Source organism: Manacus candei, unplaced genomic scaffold (genome assembly GCF_025592945.1).
Source record: "Manacus candei isolate 608988 ecotype Guabito, Panama unplaced genomic scaffold, ASM2559294v1 h1tg000014l, whole genome shotgun sequence".
Classification (NCBI taxonomy): Eukaryota; Metazoa; Chordata; class Aves; order Passeriformes; family Pipridae; genus Manacus; species Manacus candei.
The window spans coordinates 6049503-6075367 of record NW_026138062.1 but is presented as its reverse complement, the minus strand read 5'-3'; the positions used below and the strand labels follow the sequence as shown (position 1 = coordinate 6075367).

At 36.6% G+C, this 25865-nt stretch overlaps 1 protein-coding gene across 1 annotated transcript in view; it reads left to right on the top strand.

Annotated features, from left to right (window-relative positions):
- GPC5 (glypican 5) overlaps positions 1-25865 on the top strand; it is a 314065-nt gene that overhangs the window by 129987 nt on the left and 158213 nt on the right. The gene's annotated exons all lie outside the window — the stretch shown is intronic.

The window sequence follows — 25865 nt, the reverse complement described above, 5'->3', positions numbered from 1 at the left end:
TTTGCTTAAACTTGGACAAGAAAAAGGCATTTTGGAAGGTAAATGCAGTCAGAGAAGTACTGCTGAAATCAAAGAAACTGCTTATGTATGTAACAACACACATAAGAAAAGTCCTTGCAAAGCTGGGGTGTTAGATAATGAAGTCTTTGAGGAAGAAGCTCTCTTTTTGGCAGAGTTATTTGTTAAATAAATAGTAACCAGCTGGCTCTACTTTTGCAATCAATAACTGTAGTATTTCTTTTCATGTTTGTGTTTAGATAAAAATGTATTTATGCCAAAGCTCTTGCAAAGATTGACTGAAACTTTAAAAGCCACATAGTCACTTAAATATTTCACATGTGCTTTTCACCAGAGGATGTCAAGTTTTGCTTTTGTGTAAAGGGTCTTATAATAAACAGAGGAAGGACTATGCTGCTGTATTTCATAAATATGGCTGATTTTATAAAGAATTTTCAACTATATTACCACATTATCATTATATACATAAAGACATTAGTTCTTTTTATTTAACACTACCCTTTCAGATACTGGACAGTTATGCTTGACCTGTTTCTGATCTCTAGAGAAGAAGGTGATTAACTGCAGCTTTTCCTCCCCTTCTTGATCAAGCTATCTAGAAGCGAGCTATAAAAAGGCCTATTCAAGGGAAAGAAAGGTTAGGCACTCAATCAGACTGTAAGAGCTAGGATTACTGTCAAATTAGAAAATCTTTTCCATAAAATAATAATTTTTTTATGTAATAGTTTTTTCTATTATTCATATAAAATTAGCATAGGTTCTGTACCATTTTTTTTCTCATGAATCTGTAATTCAACTATTAACCTGCTGACAAAAGGAGCAGGTTAAGCTGTGGAAGACCAATGGAACCCTGAAATAGGATGGAAGATGCAACATGTTTCTGTGTTTTGGGTATTTGTGTAGGATCCCTAATGGCTCGTGGAGTGGAGAACAACACTAATATTTTTAAATTATCTTGGCATAGCACAGAAAATCTAATTTATTCGATCTAATAATAAATAAATTATTATTATAATTTATTCTTTTGGCACTCCATTTACTCCACATTAAATTAAGTGTCTCTATAATGGCGTTAAGAGTTAATAGCATTCTCTCTATATAAAGGCAGAAGTATTCTCTGAGTTCTCTGAGATGCCTAACAGTAAAGGAACAGTAAAAAAAAGCAAATTGCTCTATTTTGGTAGTCAGTTATTATTACACAGGCATTTGCACAAGTCAGAAAAGTCTTTGTCTGATTTAGGATAAAAATCATTATTACTTCTTCACATTTCCTTTGGTTTGGAAAAGAAAAAGCCAGCAGGAATCCTGCACTGTCAGTGATTCCTGAGGAACAGGACATGAAGTCCTTTGAAGTCAGCTGTGGCTCAGGGTATATAGAGACCTGTGGCTCTCTGTATGAGCAGATGAGTTCCCCGGGGTCGTCATGCAGTCATAGGATGGCTGAAGGGCCCCTTGGAGAACATTTAGTCTAACCCTCTGCTCAGAGCAGGTCATCTAGGGCTGGTTTCTCAGGGCTCTGTTTTGTCCCACATTTTCCTTAGGCTTGCTTTAGCTTATGATACCCCTGTAGAAACTTTCCTTCTTGTCCTTCATGATCCTCTCCAGATTCAGCTCCAGATGGGTTTTGACTTACCTACATCCCTGCACCCCATCTCTATATTCATCCTTGGTGCCCTGACCCTGCTTCCACCTCTTACAGGCTTTTTTTTATGTTTGAGGGTAGTCAGATGCTCCTCGTTCAACCATGTAAGCCTTCTGTCCCCTTGCTTGATTTCCTGCACAAGAATGTGGACTATTCTTGAGCTTGGAGAAGGTGATCCTTGAAAAACAACCAGCTTTTCTGGACCTATCCTTTCTCCGGAACTGTCTTCCATGACATTTTTGTCAAAGCAGATCTGTGAACAGGCCAAAGTCTACTCTCTGTTCCTTTCTCCCAAGTAAAGCAGTGCTCTTGAGAATAGTAGAAAGTATGTTTAAAGCTACTTTGAGGTCTTTAAGGTGCCAATACCTGGGAGCTAGCTTCAGACATTGCCACACAGCTTGCAGGATGTTGAGTCCTATTCCCATGCCACCATGAACCCCACTTTTAAATTGCAGTTCTGTACCTCATGTCCATTCCTGGTTTTGAACAGCGTGTCTATACAGGAGCAACCATCTTCCCTTAGCTTGTGTCTGGCTCTGCTACTCTAAAGAAACTCTTTAATGACAAACTTCCCTGCTCAAAGGAGTGCAATGCGAAAGGTTCCCAGGGCAGTGCCTAGCTGAACTGGCTGCACTGTATGGAGGTGCCAATCCCTGGCAGCAGTGTAGCTTAATATTGTCATACCTACCAGTGTGCTTTCTGCTGTTCCATCCGAACATCCTGTTTTCATGGCTGCAGCATTTGGTAGCTCACTGTGATTGTGTGATCAAGTACACTTGATAGGGAAAAGAATTTCTGTGAAGTACATGAACCTAATCTTAGGAACTTGAAATGTAATGATACAGAGCTCTATTACTTAATTCCTGACTCCTTCTAGTTTACTCATATTAATCACCGGTGACAAACCTGTAGTAGAAATATCCGACACACAACAAAGGCAAACTGGCTACAATAAAAGTAATGTTTACATTTCCATTATGAAATTGTATTTATGTGGCATGAGTTGAATGAGTTTATCTAAAATACACCTGTTTGGCTATCTGTCAAAGCAGTTTTAGAGCACTTTAAAGATTTTTCTTTGTGTTGTAGATTAAATGTCCATTTCAGGACTCCAACACCATTAATTTATCATAAGCTGATTAGTTACCATGCACATTTGATTCACAAGAAGAATAATTAATTTTTTATTGATGCATTTGTCATATTTAAAAGCAAAATTCAAATTTTGTTTGAAAAGCATAACCTTTATATTTTGTAAGGTGTGAAGGAGACTTGGAAATGATTAAAGTGATAAATTCACAAGTTAGGATTTTTTTGCTTAAGAAGATCAATGTCTCTTTCTGTTAAAATATTGTTCCTTTTGCTCTTACTTTCACAGAAAACAACATGACTTTTTCTCAGTACCTTTACTAGTAGGTAGGTGACATACATATGATTAATTTGAGTTTTGGAATTACTGTTGGTTGGAAAAAATAGTAAAAGGTGAAACATGTTTGAAGGTAGATGAAATAAACACAAAAATTATGGAATTTAAATGTCAGTGTTCTTGGGAAAGAAATACTAAAAAATACTAACTCATGTGAAGATTCGATTAAACTTTAGAAGTAGTTTTAACTATTTTCTATGTGGTTACAGGGCCTGAAGTTTATGGATTAGTAAAGTATTACCTGAAACATTGCTAGCAATGGAAAATTATGGCCAAATCACATGTTTGAGAATATTAATATTGAAGTTGATGAAGTGTCTGTGGAAACAGCTTTTATGTAAAAAAAATCTGAAGTATTAAAATCTGTTCAAAAGATTCATAATAAAATATTTGTTTGAAATTTTAGGTTTTGAAATTTTCAAGCTTCTCTTTTTAGTCCGTATTTTCATGAATTTAAGATCTTTTTTGTGCTGTATTTCAGTACATTGCTTTTTGTATTTTGCTATTATTATTTAAGTTTTCAGCTGTAAGGTTGCCTTCGTTCTAGAAGAAATTATCAATCACTAGTTCTAAAACCCATTCAAGCAAATAATGAGTAATAAAATCCAGTTCTTAAACTCATTTTCCTTATCTTCCTTCCATTCCTCTTGCATATTGAATCTATCCCCTTGCCCAGAAAAAAATAATTCAATGCATACTAATATTTCCTGATTATTTTCCCCAAAATATTAATATAATAGTGCAGAAGAGAAAAGATAAAATCACATACCTGCAAAATATCAATCTCTACAATGTTCTTATATTCAAATGTATATGAACATTGGGTATGTCTATAAACTGTTGTGAAACAGTTGCTTGTTTATAGCTGAAATAGTTGAGGATAGAAATTTAATTATTTGTACATAAAAGTAGCTATATATGAATTTATACTTCTGTGTAAATTATTTACATATTATTTATGGTTAATCTTACAACTGTCAAACATGCAGAATGGGGACCTCTACTGGGTTCCATAAATTTTTGAATGAACTGTGGTTTAAATCCATCAATTGGTCAAAGAAGTTAATAAAAGTGCCTCCCAGATTCACTTGTAATTATCATCTGTTTCCTACCTCCCTGGCAATGCCATAAAACCCCAATGCACCTACTGATGGTTTGCAGCAGTCACATGGGTTTGGAGCTGTCTTTATATTACCCTACAATAATTCAGGCTCACCTCACTGAATTTTTTTGACAGAGTATGGCTGGAATGGCATCCTGTAAGTTTATCTAAATTATGTTCACATGTAGAACCTTCAGTTACTCTCCATAACTCTGATGAATATCTTACCAGACATTTGTTTAGAAAAAGTTTGGTACAAAACCAGATAGGCTAAGTAGAACCAGGCTGCATATATATATATATATGGTCCAACACCACTGGTTGGCTCCCAAAATCCTTGCCGTTGGGTGATGAGTACAACAGGATTCCGTGCCCTGATCAAATCCCAGGCTGTTTAAAGCACTCCAGTGTCAGTGAATCAGCTGTGGTCAAGCTTAGCTCCAGTCATTGGATGGAAATGTGCTGTGGAAATGTGCTGATGGTTCAAGCTGGAGCAGATCACCGGTCATATGGCAAAATTACACAATGGGAGTTAGAAAAAAACCAGAACTGGAGACTGTTGTCATATTGTAGCAGGCAGGAAAAAGAGAGCATATGTAGATTTTCACTACTGCTTAGACAGAGGTACAAAAGATGAAAGATATTATAAGACAAATTATTAAAAAAACAGATGGACTAACTGTATAGAATGGGAAAAGAAAGGAAAATTAATTTGAAAAAATCCCAGAAAGTGAACATCTGTATTGAAGACCATTGTATAGTGGCAACAATTCTTTAAATCAGTTTAGTTGTCTAAATATGGCATCCCTTCATAGTTTTAACTAGCCTGCTGCATCTGGAACAAGGGGTCACATCCATAGTTTTAAAACTACAAAAGACTTTGGAAAAATTAATTCAACTTGTCAACATCTTGTAGAGTTAAACATACATAAGCTATCTATCATTGTTTGCCATGGAGTATCAGAGAAAAAAGAAATGGAGAAGATGTAGAGGCCATTGAGCAATGTTCATAACTAAACAGTCAGTGATGCCTACAGTGTACAGCCAACCAAATACTTACTCTTTTCCTGAAATATTTGTATGAGATAATATTTTATAATAACAGTTTTCTTTCTTCCTGTACAAAGATTACTAAAAAATAGGAAAAAATGTCCTGGTATATATTTAAGCACTCATTTGGTACATTAACTCTTTTATATTAGCCAGGAAAGCAGAATTGTACATAACCTTGAAAAATGAGGGAGTTTCTTTCCTTACTGACTTCAGTCCTATTAATTTCTTTTGACAGTCATTTCAGCATTTTAAGTGCCTATCTGCTCTGCTTGGTAGCATCAACTTTTGATCTAGACCTTTATGAATCACTGAAAATGACCATTCAATCAACTTTTAGAAACATGTATTGTCAGAAGATTTTAAGAACATAGTGGCTCTGTCTCATTTACCTAAATATAGTAAACTACGTCATATATAGTAATTTAAAATGCAGTAGGTTAGTATAATTGTTCTGTGGATTTGCAGAGGTGGATTCTTTCAAAAGGTGTGGAACATCTAATTTTTTCTGCAGCATGTTCAATTTCTGTGTGTGTGTCTTTTCTGGGAGTTTTTTCCTAAGCATGAATTCTTGAATTTTATAAAAGTCAGAATAAATTCTTGAATTTTATAAAAGTCATCATTTTTGGTTGGTTGTGTTTTTTTTTTTCTTTTTTTCATTGTATTATTTTTACTTGTAACCTTAAAGGTACCACCATGTGAATATTAATTCTTGTAATACACTACAGGTGTGGGATATTTGGGAAATGGGAATGCTGGGCACATGATTTGCAGCTGTCCCAGTGAAATTGGGTCTGACTCCAACTTGGAATAATATATTCCATCTTAGCTGGGTTTGTTTTGATTTAAAGCACTCTTTGATGATATCAGGGAAAGGGTGATAGGAGGGAAAAGGAAAGGATACATTCCAGAAAATGAAAAATTAATTTAATGATTTGTGGTTCGTTTATGTTGATTTTCCTGCAGTATCCTCTAATATTTCCTTTATGTCTGAAATAGCATGCTAATGACTGTGCTGTAAGCTACATTATGGAATTCTCAAGAGAGGAATCTCGGAAGAGTCCACCTTTTTCTTTCTGTCTATAATGTAATAAATTCCCAAGAGAATTTGGAGAGGGTACTCAGAACCCATCTGTGCTTTCACTAGCATTACCTCCAAGGTGCCTTTATTAGTAACATAATGCAGTCATGCATTTTAAAGACTAGTTTACAAGTGATCAGTTGGTTTGGGATTTTTTTTTTTATGTCTTCAAGAGATCCTGTATATTAATATGGCACCTGTCATTCTGCTATCCAAATACTAAACAATATTGAATGCTGCTAGGTCACAGTGTAAGTAGCACTTTCATCTTTTCTTCTGTCATGAGAAACAGGTAAAGATTGTGTCTGCAGTTTGCTTAGCTGCACATTTTAAAATAGCAGCATTGCTCTTAGGGATGCAAGCTGGCTTGAAGTTGTTTAAGAATGTAGAGTTTGTCCATTCTTAAAGAACATTTTGTGGATAAAGATGTTACACAGCAAGCCTTTCAGTGGCCACTGAGATTTCTAGCTCACTAGTTTCTTGAGAAAACTTGCATTTTGCTGTAAAATCCTCTAAAATCTGGCAGCATGGCATGAGAAGTATAGCAAGTAAATCTGTTCAGTGAGAGTTCAGTGTTTGCATCCCAGTAAGGGAAGGTAGACGCCATGAGATTCATATATATATTGTTACAAGAATGCCTGTTAACTGAGCAATTTCCTGTTTTCTTTCAGTGAATTCACTGTTTATAAGGTAATAGCAATGAAAACAAACTTATGGAAAAAGAAAAAAAAAGGTGGTTAAAATCCATGTTTGTCAAACAATCTAAAAATAGAAAGGTGGTGGTGTGTTTTAAATATCTTATTGCTATTGAAATCTCCCTAAAAATTAAAAACCTATACCATAATGAAATTGGAGCACTTCATCATATTTTTAGTGAATTGTTGAAGTGCTTTGGATGGTTGAGGACAGCCGTTTGGTACCTTATGTCTCTGAACCTACATTAGGCACACATAAGTGAACTAGCAAAACATGCTTTGGGGCAACCTTAAAATTTGTAGATGTTTTAAATTTAAATCTAAAATTTATAGATTTTTAAAATGTTGTTGGGGGAGCAAAATAGTTGATACTCAATTGAGACATTGCTTAAAAATTCAAGTTGTTTCTTTGCAGTCCAACCTATGTTCATGAGTACTGATGGGGTGATATCTACTCCATAGGAAACAGGTGGGATCATGTGTGTATGTGATAAGAAACATTAATTTAGGTATACTTTCTTCTGTAGATAATGCAATCCTCAGCATGAAAATAACTGATATGAGATGCCCTTATACAAGTTCCCTCCTTTGACCAATTTCCAGAACTTTTATGTGCTTACTGTATTATATAAGATAGCTTGGGTAACTATGGGTATATAAAATATAATTTTTATTTTAGGGTTGATTATATTTTTACTTTGAGAGAATTGAGGAAAATAGAAGCTATGTGCATCCTGTGCCCTACATTTTGAACTCAACAAGATGATTTTTTTAGGTGAAAATAGTTATTTAATATATTGGAATTGTAAACATTAAGTAGAATACAGAATACCAATCAATTCCAAGTCCAATTAATTTGCAATCTGTCACTTTAAATTCACATTCTACCTATGAAAGTGGAGAATTCAGTAAAGGAGTTTATAAACACTTTGATGGAAAAAAGTCAGGATTGAAAAGAAGTACTTAAAAGATACTGTCAAAACTAAAGATAAATAAAAGAAATGCACAAAATGAGTAGCAGAAGAAAGTCAGGTTTTCATTTGCATATACTCACAGTCAGAGACTGATTTTCAGCAACTTTTGATGCCTTCACCTAAAGTCAGTGCAAGTTTCTTACAGTTGTACTACAGCACTGCAAACTGGACCTTCGAATTCTGCTATGGAAGTTCTCAAAATATGAGTTTTATCCATAAGCAGATAATTTTAAAGTCAACTAGAGTTAAACCTCTGAGAGGATTTGAAATCAGGTGAATGCACGGCAGGGAAAAAAATGACAGAGACTGAGAAGAATCTGAAGTAATAAGAAAATAAGAGCTAAAGATTTTAAAAGGGAGGAAAAGGAAAGTCACAAATGTCACAAGAAGTCCAAAGAAACCATTGTATGTCATGCAATAAAACAGGGTTGAGCTGAAACTTTTAAGAGTTAAATGTATGAGATTATAGAATCCCAGGATATTCTGAGTTCTCCCGCAATGAGAGAATAACACTGGGAAATAGAAAAAAAAACCAACCTGTCAAACAAATCAAACACTAAGTTATCTCTGAGTAACATACTTTTTGCTAATTGGAAAAAAAACTTCTCTACATTCACTAGAAAACAGAGAATAAAAATGCCTATTTGCTCAAAAACATCCTATCTCTGGCCATAGTTGTATCCTCAGGCATATACAGGCATCTCACCCTTGCTAATTCTGCTGAAAATATTTTTCATTGCTTAAGCAAGGCTGTCATTTCTATCCCCCTGCCAGCTGGCCCTTTGCTGATATACTGGAATAACCTGTCATCTGAATGACAGCTGGAAGTAAGAGGACTTCTGTTGATGGAGTTGATTACTAAGCTTCATTGACAGAAGTGTTTTGCTCAGTTTTTCTTCAGCCTTCCTTCCAGGCAGAAGAATAAAGATAAATATTCATTGACGGACTTTGAGTTTAATGAAAATACTCAGCCGTGAGGATATTTTTCCCTCCTCCTCTCTCTTTGTTTTAATTGCGATGATTTTTGGGCACAGTCTTTAAATGCTTTAGAGGCAATTTCTTTCTCTGATGCTGTTTTTATGATATAATAACATACATGTATGCTATATTATATGCTAGTATAATATAGTCAAAGTTACTTAGATTTTCTTCTCTCTGTCTCTGAAACAGAGAAACAAAGCCTGAACTGATATTTTTTCATGCTTTCAGACAAAAAGGAATGTTTAATTATTCAAACTATAATACAGGGTATATTCACAGCCTTTGAAGGCATGAAGTGACAATGGAAGATAAAAGGAAATTATCTACTCTATTCCACTGAAAGATGCTCCCAGAAAATGCAAGCAGAGAGCTTATAAAGAAGGGAATGGCTGCAAGTGTCAGTAGAACTTTAGAAATGTTAGACACTGTTTTCAATTACTTCAGCAACCGATCTTGGATAAGTAAATCCACAGATACAGAAATAATAATTTAAAACTCAGAAAAGCTGTGTGTTCCCTAGGCTAAATATCATACTGGCAACCATTGCATCAAAAAAAGAATTCTGGTTTATAATTTTCAGGACTTCATTCTTCTAAAGCAATGTGCAATACATTTCTTTTTAAAACTATTTCTCCTTCCGGCATGTTCTTCTCCTTCTTCTTCTTCTTCAAAAAATCATTCTTTCTTCTAGCAGTACTAGATTTCCTAAAAACCTTTCTAAAACTACAGTGTTCAAGCAAATTCTTTGAAATGAGGCAGGCGAGAGATACCACTACACCCTTTAAATCAGGATAGTGTGCAGAGGGAGTCAGGCAGCAAGGAACTGCAACACAGAGGATAAACAGTTCTTGAGAAAGCTTAACTCCGAGGAAGTCTTCATGGCATCATGTAATCTGAAATGAAATGTAGTCTGTGGTTGTGTTCGTGTAGTCTGTTTTTGTATAACACATACTTGTGAAGACTGATATTTTCTTGGGTATTTTTTAAGGTGGAAATAAAAAGGTTGGACACATTTAATAAGTTAATGTTTTAGGATCTTGGAAGTTATTCTGGGTATTCAGTACCATGTAATCACAGAAGGAGCAGAAGAAAAGATGGCAGTTTCTTACAATGCTCTGGCTAAGAGCATTTTCAGGTTCAGTAACAACAGCTAAATCCCAAATACCCAAGCACTCTCAGAACTATCAGACTCATATAGAAAAGCAATGTTATTTCTCATTATCTCTTTCTTATACAGCTATCTCATATGCTTTATGACTGGAAGAGTATATATATTTGATGTTGGCAGTGTGACTTTAAAAGGGACATTTGAAACTAATTCAGGATGAATTTTTAATTCATTTTCATCACAGAACTAAATATGAAGAAAAAAATCTTCTCAACACCAATGTGTTTACATTTATACGTTGTAAAAATATTTTTCTTTAGTTTCAAAGACTTTTATAATAGAATCACAGAATCATAGAATGATTTGGATAGGAAGGGACATTAATGATCATCTAGTTCCAACCCTCACTGCCATGGGCAGGGGCACCTCCCACTAGACCAAGTTGACTAATAAATGTGGCAGGAACTATAATCCAGAAGAAAAGATATAGGGTTATGTCAGAAAAGCCCTGGTCTTAATCTTGACGTAGTATTAAATCATTGTACAACCTTTTGCAAGTCATTTTGCCTTTCTCTGTTTCCCTACATAAGGGCAATAACACTTACCTATCTACCTCATGGGGATATAATGAATATCAATTAAATCATGCTTGTAAAGTATTCTGATAAAGTATCGTTACTGTTTTAGTTATCATGAGGATAATCAAAACTGGGTGACCAAATTTTTTCAGAGCATTGTCAATTTATATGAGAAAAGACAGGATAAAATTTGTCATTGGATTCTTAACTTTATACCCTTGTCAGACTTTGCAAGCAGATACGGGATAACATGTAATATTTCTTATCTAGACACAGCAAGCTGAATAAGGAACAGATTGTCAGCCTAATGTATATATCACGGTAGCCTCAGGGCAGAGTAAATCTTTATGGTCAATTCATGAATGCCTGAAAGGTTTAGCTAAGAATAAAATAATGCAAACTGGCAACCTTAACTGTATTGTAATTTCCCAGTTTAAAATCTTTCTTGCTAGAATGAATCAGTTCAGCAATGCTAGTGCAGAATTGATTGTATTCTTAAACTCTCAGAATAGTCATCTCTTTTGCAGTTAACACTGAAGGAACTTTTAATGCATTTATTCTAATAGTTCATTTCAATAAGTACTTGTATTGAGTGAACAATAGATCTGTAATGTCTCCAGTCACCCTCAGGGAATATTAGAATCTAGATCCGTGGTCCAGCTTTAAATTAAGCAAGCTTGTGCAAACACATAGATACTACAACAAATAACCTGAATGGATTTACCTTTAAGCTTCTCACAGAAAGAACATAAGAAAATAATTGTTTGTAAGTGAATGTAATGCTTAATGGCATGTAATTCAAAATAGTATATTTATCTCACTTAACAGGTTGTTCCAGTGGAATAAGAAATTGCGTCTACAATGTTTAAAATATCCACAGTTCCTGTCTTATCAGACCATGAATTTCCTTAAAAAATGAAAAGCTTTTCTACTAGGCAATTGTATCTTTTGTCTTCGTCAATACTATTTTGATCGTATTTACTTATTTTTTTTCAGTATTGTGTTTTATATAAAAGCCATCATTTTACAGGATATAAAAAGATGTTAAGCTTCCTGAAGTTAATATTACTAAGTTCCTGAAACTAATATTGAAAAAAAAACCAAACCAAACAAAAGCCCCCAAAACATTAGTAGTTTGCACTAGCATGTAATCTTTTCTGGTAGGAGGAGAAGGCTAAGGACAAAGCTGTTGGTGCCTAACTGGGAATGAAAGCAGATAACTGGAAAAGCATTGGATAGCTCTCTCTCCTTCAGTGTATTCACACATTGGCCACATTGGGGAGCTACAACTAAATGAGTCAGACACTTTGAAGCACCCTGCCAGGTGCACTGAAAGAGCAAATATATAATTCAGGAAAAGCATTAGTTAATCTGTAGTATGTGCAAATGTATTTTAATTTTATTATGAAATATCTTTTTTTTTTTCATTAAAATAATATGATAAGAGAAATGCGTCCTCCTATATTTAAGACTGAGGTAAAACATTCTCTGGAAAAATAAGATGCACTTCGACTTTCCTCCTGACTCATGCAGCTATAGTTTGAGAATTATGCACATTACCATAAGCAAGCAGTAGTACAGCACCATAAGAAATCTTCCTTATTGCTGTCAGCCTATGCCCAGAGAAGGAGAATTAAAAGTCTCTGCATTAATTACTATGCTTACTGAAACTGCAGTTACTGACTGTTCTTACTCAAAAATTTGGTCATATTTTTAGAGACACCTTAGTAAATTTTCTTAGATAGTGTCTTAGGTGATTTTCCAGAATTGTTTGCTTTTTCTTGTTATTTTTACTGCATTTCAATATATGTGCATTACTGATTTTCAGAGGGTATGCTTGAGGCCTTTAAACAACTTTCAATAAACTTTCAGTAAAATAAACAACTACAGTATTTGCCTTGAAAAGTCACTTCTCCCCAGGCTGACTTCTTCAAAACAGCCTGTTCTCTAAGCAAACCCAATTTGGATTGAAGTGGATGATTTTGAAAATATCTCAAAGTACTCAGGTTATATATTTTCTGTTGAAATAAAGAACTAGGAGTTTGGGTTTGGTTTTTTTGGAGGGGGCTTTTTTGGCTTGTTTTGGTTATTTGGGTTTTTTTCCGCTCTCTCATTGGGCATAGTACCTACTTTTTCCATTTTTTTTCCTGTCTTCTTTCTTTCCAGAGTCAAGAGTGAGCAAAGTGGTTAAATTTTTTGAAAACAAAGGGGGGAGCTCTTGCTGCACTGGCTGCGACAGAGAGGCAGCTGCGGGAAGGTTTGTGCTGCTTGTTTAAGCCTTATCAGAAGGAAAGATTTAGGAAAGGTTTTGAAGTGATCTCTGACCACTGCTTCTCTAAACCTTGCCTTGCCCATGTGACTACTGGTGAAATTACTAAAAGATTCATGCTTTAAACAACACTTTGGAGCAGATCAAAGCATGCGATGCAGGACTGAGTTTCTTCTCTGTTGGATTCCTTCCTGTATCTGGCAACTTTGTAAATATTGCATAAAATGCACGTACATACATAGAACTGAAAGCATTGGTTTTGATTTTCTTTGTGATTTGTAATTTTCTTTTCAAAATGATACACAATATTAGTATCATAAAGCTTAACTCATGTTTGAATATAGCTTTTTCTTTGTAAAACATAGAATATATCAAACAACCCCTGTTTCTTAAGCATATTCACGTCTTGGTCTTTAGGTTAATATATTAAAAATTTAAAAATTTTAATAATTTAAAAAGGGTCATGACAAATCAATCCACAGGTACATGGAAATTAATGCAATTTTAGTGTATTTTTTTCTGAGCAGTACAACACAGTACCTTGCAAGTATGGGATCTAATTCCCTTTGGGTCTGCAGGATGAAAATATAACTCTCTTTTTAAAGACCAGACTATGGAACAGCTAAATATTTGCAGTTCAGGAGGCATTTACACTGCAGGACACAGAATGCCATCCATATTTGTATGTTTACTCTTCAGTCCTGACAGGCTTTTAAATGTTTAATGTGAGAGGTACTTTTTCTGTCCTTAGAAAAAAAAAATCACTTTCCCTCTTCTGCCAGCTTCTTTAGTAGAAACAACTGCCTGAGTATTGGGAAGGACTTTTTCCTCCTAAAATACATATATAGTATTTGTAACCTTCACTTTTAGTTATCTCCAGAAAAAAAACCTTCTTGTTGTTGTTGTTATCGGTGGTGTCTTTCTTTTCACTTAGATGCTTCTGTTATGATTTCACTGACAGCTCTGTCATTTTCTGCAGCTCCAAGAGCCTTGTACCTTTGAAATTTTCATTACCTTTTGTCTGGTGGCCAAGATTTCTGCTACTGTAGTCTGGTGATGCAATAGCAGTACCTCATACTGCCAGCCCACAGACTCCAGATTACAGGTAGAGAAGCTCCAGAATGGAGCAAAGGTATCAACATCCTTCTTTTCAAAATATATTTTCTCTGACTGATTGGTTGCAGGGGCTTGTGGTAGAGCAGGGACTCACAGCTTACTGCTGGCATGGAGTTAGCCACCAAAAAACCTACCCCAAAGCCTACTGAACGGTGACTGAAACTACTTTTATTCTCCCAAAGGTGAAAGGAAGGAAAAATAATGATGATGAACACAGTATGTAGGTATAATTAGCTATATGTTTAAATACCTTCCTGAAAAGGATGAATGAAAAACACCTGTGTTGTTACAGATTTACTGTATCTCTGTTGTATTCAAGGACTGTTTCATCTGGAGAAGAGTTAACTGAGAGGGAATCTTATCAATGCATACAAATATCTTAAGGCTGGGCAAGAGGATGGGGCCAAACTCTTTTCAGTGGTGCCCAGCAAGAAGACAATAGGCAATGGGCATAAACTGAAACACAGAAAGTTCTATCTGAATATGAAGAAAAAAATCTTTACTTTGAAGGGGACAAAGCGCTGGAACTGGCTGCCCAGAGAGGTTGTGGAGTCTCCTTCCCTGGAGATAATCAAACCCCAGCAGGATGTTATCCCGTGCAACCTGTTTTGGGTGACCCTGTCTAGCAGGGAGGTTGTAGTAGATGATCTTCAGAGGTCCCTTTCAACTCCAACCTTTCCATGATTGTGTGACATAACTGCAATTCACTGTCCAGTGTATATGTTTATTTTATATACTGAACTCGTATGTATATGGGTAGTGTGGAGTCCAGGGCACCTTGGACTTACATAGAAACGTGTGAATAATCAGGCTTCTGGATGCAAAAAATCCTCCACTACAACTATGTTCCTGTCAGGACTTCAGTCATCTGAGTCTACACGGGCTGTAGACATGTCTGTGATTACGCTAAGTGATAGCATTAGATTAAATAGTTATTTGCTAAAGAGTGTCATATGCAGGTTACTCTCCACATGATGCTATTAAACATGTCTTGCTTCAGAGGACTTTGCCATTCACAGGAAGTACAGCTGCTGTTTTGAGGAAGGCTATGTCCATGCTTGCAAAACTGAGGGAATGGTATATGCAGGCATGGTGCTTTCATCTGTATGTCTTAAGAAGTAATGATATTAATAATAATTGCCTTGCATATGGCATATGAAGTGCAAACTCAGAGAAATTACTTTTATTAAGGTCTATATCAGTAAGTTCACATTTGTTTTTCTGTACTTTTAAAAATTGTTATCTTTAAGTTTTAGAAGGTCCTCTCCAAAAATTGCCAGTCCAGGGTTTGTGTATGTCTCTTTACAAAACACAAGAAAAATCAGGTACAAAACAAACTTGATCAAGCCAGCAGCTTTTTACTTTCCTTCCAGCCAGATGGTACTCATTAGCAGTGGACTGACTTAAAAAATTTCCCACTGCATCCCTTTTTTTCCCCAATAGAAATTCTACCCAGTGCAGGCTTGAGAAGATGGGCTGTGCAGCCTTTATGAAAAATTATGGAGTGTGTTAGATCCAGAACTAAAAGGATCATTTCAAATGGAAGGAGTTCGCACATATGAAGCTGCCTTGGCAGCCATTTCTTTTACGTGTACAGGGATTCTTTTACACCCATTGCTCATCACAGCAGTGCTGCTTGAATTGAGCACAAGAACAGTCTTCAGAGTGAGTTGCAAGATATTAGTGAATTTATAGACCAAAAATAAAATTATATGCTCTGACCAAAGTCTGGATAATTTATGTCTAAATATTGTTATAAAAGCCGACATGTACCTCTACTGCTGATAGTTTTCTTTTGTATTTATTCATGGTGATTGCTCATTTGGTATTTAAAATTCAGACACATGTAAGTTTAAATTATTGTTATATAGTATACCAGTCAATTCCCCATCCAGATGAACTAACTTCTAAAAATAAAAATTCCCCGTAGAATGGGCTGAGCTGGTATCCATCTCAAATGTCCTGCTTTCCTGTTGGCAGTTCCCAGTGTGATCTGATAGGAGAAGGTGGGTAAAGCAAAATAATCTTTTGAAGTTTTTCACTGGCATTTCTGTTAAATTAGGAGAACTTGGACAAGCAGAACTTCTGGTCACATGAGCAATAAATATTTTAATATGTTTTTATATGTTATATGTATGTATTTATTTTTTATATGTACGTATAAAATAAATCGTGTTCAGGATGTACCAGGGCATTTGAAAATTGTCATCTATCCTGTTATTAGAACAATCCCTGGTATCAGGGCATTTGAAAATTGTCATCTATCCTGTTATTAGAACAATCCCTGGAAGAGCTTTGATTTGTATCAGCTGGCACTTCCGCAAGCAATTCCCAGGCATAATTTGGGAGTTTGAAGGTTCTAGGCACTGTTCCCAATAAGCAATATGTTGCAGTCACCCTGTTTGGAAGGCTAGGAGATCTCACTAGCATAGGCAATGGCTGTTTAACACCTGTTTATCCCGGTCTCAGGGAATGTTCATAGCACACAAATGTTAATTTAATATAATACAGATAAATCACATATACTGGAAAACAAATTGAAATATTCAAGCTCTCTATGTGTTGGATACTCACCATTTCAAGTAATTAGCTTTCCTTCAAGTTTCCATCTCCCAGACACACATTGTCTTTGCTGGAGAGTTTAGTGTTTAATTTTCTCATTTTTCCTTTAAAACAAATGATTACAGTGTATCCTAAATTGAATACATTTAAACAGATGCATTCTAAATTAGGTTCTAAATTGAGTTGTGGCAACACCATGTGGTAACAGCATCTGCGGTGTCAATATTAGAAAACTCAAAATCTTTTTTGTCTTTTTATTAGCGATACAGAGAATACAATTGCATGATAACAAACTGATCTAGTATGTTTAGAATAATGAGCTCCTTTTTGCTTTGGAAGTTTTTATATTGCACCAATCTCTTCAGCTTCTGAGCTGTATTTGTAGGACTAAAGTAACTGTCCACATCTGCACTTTGCTGGAAAATGCCAGGATTGCTATCCTATGGCATGTTCCTGGATATTCTTTGGGAATGATCAGGCAAGGGACTAAGAGGACGGATAACGTGCCCTTTTCTCTTACCTTGTAAACATTTCCAATTTAGGCAAATACTGAACTGCACTTGAGAACTCACAAGTGTTTGTGGCTTGCATAGTCAGTCAAAGTATTGTTAGCCAGTCATTTGTCCATTAACTGAGTTGTCATCCCAACGTTTCAGTAAGAGAAAGACAATATTAGTGCACTCAATGAATGGAAAACTGGAAACAGTAAGAAATGAAGAAGTTTTTCCCAAACCGTACAGCTGTACTATACCTGCCAACATACTTCTGGAATTCAAACAAGAGTTTAAAGGAATGTGTCTGGTGTATCAGTTCTCTTCTTCAATTACAAAGTCCTCCACCTTCCATCCAAATACTAAATTCTAGTCTAACTCTCATGCTTGGGTCTCAACTGTGCTTTTGTTTGTACCTTCATCCCTGAGGTTCTTGTTAATAGATCCCTTGGGGTGGATTAGAGTAAAGCGCCACTGGATGATGGGTGTTTATATATATATATATATATATATATATATATATATATGCATACATATATATGAAGGGTTTATTTTAAAATAATTTGGCTGCAATGAAAAGTAGATATGTAGCCATTTTGTTTATTATTTTTGGACGTTTCACTCTGTATTTCCCTGTATTTCTTCTCAAATCTTTTTAATCTAAGAGCATTCTTTGCCTCATAGGCAGAGATTCTTTGTCTCTCCTTACCACTCCGTCCATCATTAATGAAACCTTTAAGAGCCTCTCATGGTTCCTAAAAATGTATATCCTTTCAAAGCCAATCTGTGAGCTAGATCCTAACTCCTCAATCAGGTCTAGGTAGCCCTTCTGCCTTTTTGGAGGAACAGTATATAAAGGTTCAGCTTCATGACCACTTTGGGAAGCCAACATAAGAAGCAAAGGATGGGAGTAGGTGACTTTGGTCATGTCCAATTCTTTTGTCAGCAGCAACTACTGCTGTATTAGTCCTTTCATTACCTTAATTTTTCAATTTCAGTGTTCTCTATTCCTGTTCCCTTCTTTCTCTCCTTTATTCTTTTTGCTTCCCTCCTCCCTTTTTTCCCCTTTGTTTTTACTTCTTTTATAGTTGATGGTTTGCTTCTCTTGTGTTTCATGTGAAATCCATTTTGGCTAATACTGTTCTTCCTAACAGTACCTGTACATGAGTAAATTTGTAGTTTCTGCATCTAGACAGTTACTGAGCTTTTATACTTACCAGGGTTGTACCAAGTAGTGGTGTCAGACACAGGAACTGACTGTTACCTGTGTGAGGTATGTGACATTATGGAAAGTTCATCCAGGCTTTAGATATACTAAATATATCAGTGGAAATTTTCTAGTCAAGCAGTTGGCTCAGTTCTTGATTGTTCTTATTATCCTCTGTATTTAAAGCAGAAATTTAAATAAACAGTTCTTAAAATATCTAAAAAAAGAGGCTTTGTCTAGAGTTTTCCTTTTTTACTAAGCTACAAAGCTATATTTTTTCAAACTATGTATAAGTGTATTCTGCTTTGAATAGGAGTTAGCTGTATCATTTACTGTTAAACCCAACTTAGAATGGGACAAAGTGTTTCATGAATGTAGGTTAGTCCAGGTGATTAGGATTTTATTTTTTTTCTTGTCTAGTTTTTAACCTGCTGATAGTAACATTGGATTTAGTAATCAGGACTCCTGCCTCATAAATGTACTATTATACTACAGGTTCTCACAGTAATGCCTGTCTGGTCAGAATATACACCAAGAAACCAACTGTCCTGTAGAGCCACCTCAATAGAAGTGCAGGAGTAGGACTTTGCCTTCTTGGAACTTCAAGGAATTCCTGCTGGCCCATTTCTCTAGTCTGAGGAATACCTCTGAACTGCAGCCCAATTCCAGCATATTGATTGCTCTTCCACAATTTGCTATCACCCACTAAATTGATGAAAGTTCATTTCCTTCATTTTTTAAGGAAGCCATTCATAAAGCCATTAAACAATGTCAGCCCCAGCTGAAGTGGTTTTCAATTAACTTTGTTCTACTGATCACAACTCATTAGGCTTAGTGATCCAGCCAATGTAACACCTGCCTTACAGTCCATTAACCCAAACCATATCTGATCAGCTTGGTCATTTTAGAGTCTTTACTAAAGTCAGGTTGTACAGCATACTTTCATCTACAGGGCCATCATCACGGGTGATGACCCCAGGAGGGTCAGACATAATTTGCCCTCAGTGTACCTGTGCTGCCTGTTCTTAGTGCTGCTTTCCTTTCTCATGTTTTACTCAAACAGAAGAAGGTTGTCAGTGTAATGAACTTCAAAAGGTTTGACTTTGTAAGAATATCATATCATGATGAGTAATAAAGACTGATGCATTTATTTACATGAACGTATTTGAGAAAGTACAACCTCAGAGCAGGGAGAACACTCAGTTACATTCATGCTGACAGGTTTCTGATATCTCAGCTAGAACCTCCCTCTTTCATCAGACGTAGGAGGCAGTACATTTCCAATGTCAGTTTTGCTAGAAATGCAAATAAAACACAGCTGTTCAGAATGAACTAGTGACTATGTCTGGATTCACTGTGATACTTCCAGAAATAAATAGTTGCAGTTCTTGCAGTACAAAGTATATCTTGAACAAAATTTTAGTGAAAGGTGAGATAATGGAATTGTCTAGGGGATATGATTAAAGCTAAGAAAAAGGAAGGATTTTGTTTTAACAAAATCCAAATCTTATTGGACTGCATTTGTTTAATCTTAAAATCAAGATAAATGAGGAGAAGAGGAACCTTCCAAAGGTTTGGATGATCTGTGAATGTAAAAGCAATGCAGGGCTGTGCACGAGGGTATGAATTACAGCCCTAGTCTCTTCCTGGCATTTACCAGGTAAAACTGTTTTGTTGAGATGATCTCAAGTAAGAGACAGTGTCTTGAAGTGATAAATATGATGTAGCAGAACAGTTTACCCCTACAAAGGGTTTGGTCAGTCTATCCAAATCAAACAAAATGTATTATCTGCAGTCAAGAGAACAGTTTGTCTCGTGTAGCAAAATTAGAGGAAATAACTTAGTTTGAAAAGGAAGGGACGGTGTGTGTGGAGGGGGTGTGTGTGGCATGGTAGTGGTATTATAAGACAAAAAGCTGCTTCAGGGCCTGATTCAGTTTCTGCCAGACTCTGAGAGCCTTTTATTTGATATCAGTCAAGAAGGAATTGATCTTCAGTGGTTAAACTATTAGTATTCCAGTCATAGTGAAATAAACATATTAATTAATATCCAGGAGACAACCTTCATAAATTGAATTGGATGCATTTAGGAATGCTTTTACACATGTCTGTAGATGGCATCAGTGTACTATATGCAAGGCAAAAATAATTAATTATGCTGATAAATCTGTCATCTTTGACTTCTGTTACCAAATAATCAACTTGGGAAGTTGAGCAAGTGCTCTAGCATCTTGGATACCAATTTTCTGAAATAGAATACAAGGTAACAGGAAAAGTAATGCATTCTTTCTTTTGTTACAGATAAGCATGGACTCCCTCCATATTGTTGGAGTCAGCATTTTTCGTAAACATTGTCTAGCAGGCACTTAGAGAGACTAGTTTAACACTTATTGATTTTTCTCCTGTTGGGGTATAATAGAAAATTATTCCTGGACTATGACTTACAAAAGCAGAAGGCAGACATGGTGTTTTAAGCTAGAGTACATGCAAATATGTTCACAGAATCAAAGGAAAAAAGAAAAACTGTTTGTGCTCTTTCTACCCTCCCAGAAGTGAATATTTTTTACAATAAGTAAAATATTAGTGAAGAGTATTTTCAAATGAAGCTTTTAACAGTAGAGATTATGTTGAGGTAGAGCCTATATTGTCTTCCCCTAAGCAGGCTCCAGGCATTAGTCTTTTTCAGTGACAGCTGTGAAATCTCATAGTATAGTTTACCACCATGTGGGAACTAGTGACCTGTCAGGATCTGCACTTTTGACTTGCAATGCAAAACAAAAAGATTTGCAAACTTTAGAACAGGCTGAAACATGGCCACTTAACCTCTTAAGGGCATTGAACATAGGATCTCCAAAATTGTGACTAAAAAAGTATACACAAATGTGCAGCTTATCTTAAATAAGTCTCACAGTGTGGAAACTGTGAGATGTACAGACCAGTTTTACTTAAGCAGAGGACAGAGACTGCAAAATACTGGACTAAATAATCAGTCTTTTTATATTAATTGTATTATTGGGAGAGTCTTAATTCTATAAGACTTTCAGAGCAGGGTCCACAATATTATCATGGAAGTGTTCAAGGCCAGATTAGATGGGGCTTTGAGCAATCTGGTGTAGAGGAAGGTATCCCTGCCCAGAGAGGTTTGGAAGGAGGGCAGGAGGTTTGGAACTAGCTGATCTCTAAGGTACTTTCCAATCTAAACCATAATATGATTCTATGATTCTGTGACAGCCAAGATGACTGGGATTCCCATATGCTCTCAACTGCATAAAGGAGTACATATTCTAAATCTTTTGAAGACATTCAGTAAATCAAATTGGCATAATTAGGATTGATTCTAAGAGTAGATAGCTCTCATTTTGCTAAACTCTTAGTTTAGTTTAGGAAACTTAATCAAAACCCAACTAGCCAGACATGAGTACATAGACCTAAGAAAAGGTCTGCTGAACCTCAGCTGTGCTCTGCTACCAAAAGCAAAATCACATAATGACTGCTGCATATTTAGTAAGCTTTGTGCTGTGAGTAGTTATGCCATGTAATGTCTCCACTCTCTTGAAAAGCAATTTTTCTAATTTTCTCATTCAAGTTATTTCCAGGAATATGTCCTGAGAATATCAAAGTACACAAAAACACAGTATTACATTTGCAAATTTCAGTGATCAAAAATGCTGATATTTCTAGTTTTTTCTGTCTCCTGCACCTTTAGCTTTTCTAGTTACCCACCATTTTAATTAATTTCCTTTGCAGACATGGATTTTATTATTATTTTTCAATAATAAATACTCAGTGTTGAAACATCACTTAAGTCCTAAACATGTGGCATCAGTCATTCTGAGTAGTTAAAGGTGACATTTTTTGCTGTTTCAGATGGTGATTTTTTAAAACAGTACCATCAAGTAGTAAAGACATAACCTTTACTAGGTTTACCTGTTCTAAGTCACCTGGGTTCCATCCATTCCTTTTTTCTGAAGGACTGAACAACATTGTCTTGTGCCAGATTTTCCTGCTTATACTTCCATATAGTTTTTATCATTCTGAAATCTCTGAATAGCCATGGCAAATTCAATCTGCTCTTCTTTTTTCCTCACCTGGCAGTTTACATAAATGCCTATAATCTATCAGGGGTATAGTAGAAGGTAAATTAATTCTAAATAGTCAGCATTTGCTGTTGCAGTGAGGTCGTGCAGACTTTATTTATTTTTTTTATAGTACCTTGCAGATGCTTTAGGAGTTTTCAAAAACAAATGCCACACCACTTTCTCTTGAGTACTGTAAATATAACTGCTCAATGTAGTGTCTACAAATGCCCAGCGGCTTATGTGGAACACCAGCTGTGTTATATAAATTATTAATAAATAAATTGGGGACAGCAATTGCTTCAATCTTTAAGGAAGAAAACCCCATGATCTCTATGTACACTCCAGTATAATGGAAACCCAAAATATTCCAGTTGAATGTATCAGAAAATTAGAAAGAAAAAAAAGTGTGTCTATTTCTTTCCCATTTTGCTTTTACATTTTGTTGCAGCCTTAACCTGCTTGCAGCTACCATAATACTGTTGTCTTAGACATTTTCTACTTTTTTCAATATACTCAGGATTTTAAGAATATCGCTGTTCCAGAGAAAGAGAGCCTTCAGTCACACCTGCCAGCCTGCAAAGCTCATAGGGGATTTGCCAATACATTACTTCTGCATTTTCCATAGTGCACTTTCTTGCTCAGCTTTCTATTTAGCAGCTTTATTCAAATCACATACTTCATCTCTCTATCCTGAGATAAAGCGCTGCTTTCACAGGAAAGTAGCCAAGGTCATAGATTTTGTTTTCCTTGCTAGTAAAGAGAATGGAATACAGTCAACACAACAAACTAGGTTAGCTAATGTCGTGGTTTAACCCCAGCCAGCATCTAAGTATCACACAGCTGCTTGCTCACTCCTCCACTAGTGGGACTGGGGAGAGAATCAGAAAGGTAAAAGCTAGAAAATGTATGGGTTTAGATAAAGGCAGTTTAGTAGGGAAAGCAAAAGCCACACATGCAAACAAAGCAAAACAAGGAATTAATTTACCTCTTCCCACATGCAGGCAGGTGTAGGCCCCATCACGCGTAGTGGTTACTTAGGGAAGACAAATCCACCACTCCAAATGTTCTCCCTGTTTCCCTCCTTCCCCCTCACCATGTACTGAGCATGATGTCATATGGTGTGGAATATTCCTCTGAGCAGTTGGGATCACCTGTGCTGACTGTATCTCCTCCCAACTTCCCATGTACCCCCCATCTCCTCGCCAGTGGGGCAGTATGAGAAGAAAAGGCCTTGGCTCTGTGTAAGCACTGTTCAGCAATAACAAAAACATCTCTATATTAACAACACTGTGTTCAGCACAAATCCAAAACACAGCCCCATACTAGCCTTGGTGAAGAAAACTAGCTCTACCTCACCCCAAACCAGCACAGCTAAGTTAGAAAGAATTTGCTGTAATTGGATTAGGTTCTCACTTGATGTAAACTGGGAGTCTGGGTTTACAGCATCACAGAAAATGCCCCAAGTACTGCAAAACTCTCTCAGATCTACTTCCAGATTGCTAATGATTCAGTAACATTAATAATGTAGGTATACTGACTAGGCTCACTGAACTGACATGACTAATTTTTCCCCAGTCATTCATTCTGCAAAGATCATTTTCTTAGACCATCCTTTGGCTTTGTCACTCTTTATTGGTCCTCTACCTTCATGTCATGTCCACTTGATTGATCACATTCCAAATGATACTTGCATTCATTGGTGCTGATGTTCAGTTTTATCACAAAACTGAATATTCTGATTGCAGCAGAATACAATAAGATTTAAATAAAGCATATTGTCAGGCTGCTCGAAAAAAAACAAAAGTACGAGGTCTACCTCTTAATATGTCCATGGTTGATCTTTTTCTGTGACCAATACCTTACTGATGGCAACATCTGTGCTGCATCCTGATTAAGACTTGTGAGAGAAACCAATGCACCAACTCCCTCAAAAAGAGAAGCTGGGGATGTTACCCAGGTAAGCACAACACTGCAGTCAATTGCTTGAGTTATGTGAGTAGACAGGGCTTTGGGTACACCATAGTGTAGGCACATCCTTCTGTAATACCTGTGGTATCTCTAGGAAAGCTTGACTGTTAGATTGATATGCAGTCTCAGATTGAAACCAAGAAAAACTAGAATTAAGATTGAGTGTGCACACATCTCATTCACTGTTTAAAACGGTAGTAGTTCTACTACCATCCACTCTTTCTGTTTGTAAGGCAAATGATATTTAATGTTGTTGGTGTCTTCATTGCTCATGCTTTCAAATCCATATGTATGTTGACTTGTATGTATTTTGAGTGTTCTCTTTAGCTCTGCTCCAACATTTTGCTGTATTGCTGACGTATGTATGGCTTATGAAAAAGTATGAGTGGATCAAAAAAAAGAATAGTGTGACTATTTGAGTGTTTGTCATTAGCAGTGAATAGACTGTATTGGCAATGAAGAACATACATTCTGTGTTTAAGTAGTTGTTTCAATAAGGCTTTGTGATGTGTTAAAATTTTACCAAAACAGTGACAGTGTCATGGTTTGAGATAGCCCCAAAATCCAATTCCCTAGCTCCATTTCCCCCTCCCACATCTCAACCTAATGTGAGATGGGTTTTTCCAGACAAAACACACCAGACTCAAAGTGGGGGAAAGGGAATATATTACAATGACTGTACAAATAAATACCATGTCACATTATACACACGATCACAAACTATCTTTACCATGACATATGTATTTACAATGATCAGATCTCTTCTCCCTTCCAAATAAAAGTCCAGGAGGGAAAGAAGGACAGATCCCTTCCAGTCCTTAAGCAGCAGCATCTTCTGAGGCAGCAGTCTGTCTGTCTTCTCCACATGCAGCAGCTGATATCTGGCTTTCTGCCAGCACTCACGAGGGAGGTATCCAACCTCCCTCGGCCCCCTTGACGCAGGCAAAGGAGTCTTCCGTGGGCTTCGTAACCCCAGACAAGGTCGTATCACCACAGTCATATCACGAAGACACAGGGGGGTCTTCGTGACGGTCTGGTATCTCCAGGAGACTCAGCTCCTTGCAGGGCCTCTGTGCCCTGTCTCTCAGGCTGCCACTGTGGCAGCAGTGTAAGAGGGGGGAGCCAAGGTCAACTCCCCCCGCATTCCTCTGGCCGTCCCGGTCCAGCTCCGGGACGCTTTGAGCTTCTTAGCTCCTCTCTCTCTCCGGTACTGCTGTACTCCAAGGCTCCTCTCAAATAGGAGTCCATGTCCCTCTTTTCTCAGAGGGATCTCAAAGGAGTTTTGGGGGGCTGGTACAGTCTCTTACCCCCAGAACTCTGTCTCTCAGGCTGCTGGCTCTCTTTTTCCCGGCTCTCCTTCCAGGAGTCCTTTCTCTGGTGCTGCATGTTGCTTCTGCTGCTCATCCAGTTCAGGTTCTTATCTCCTGGCTCTCTGCCACCGTTTCTCTGGTCAGTGCCGGCTGCTGCTCTGTGCCCATGGAGAAAACATCTCCCAGCATAACTACAGGCACCTAGCCCA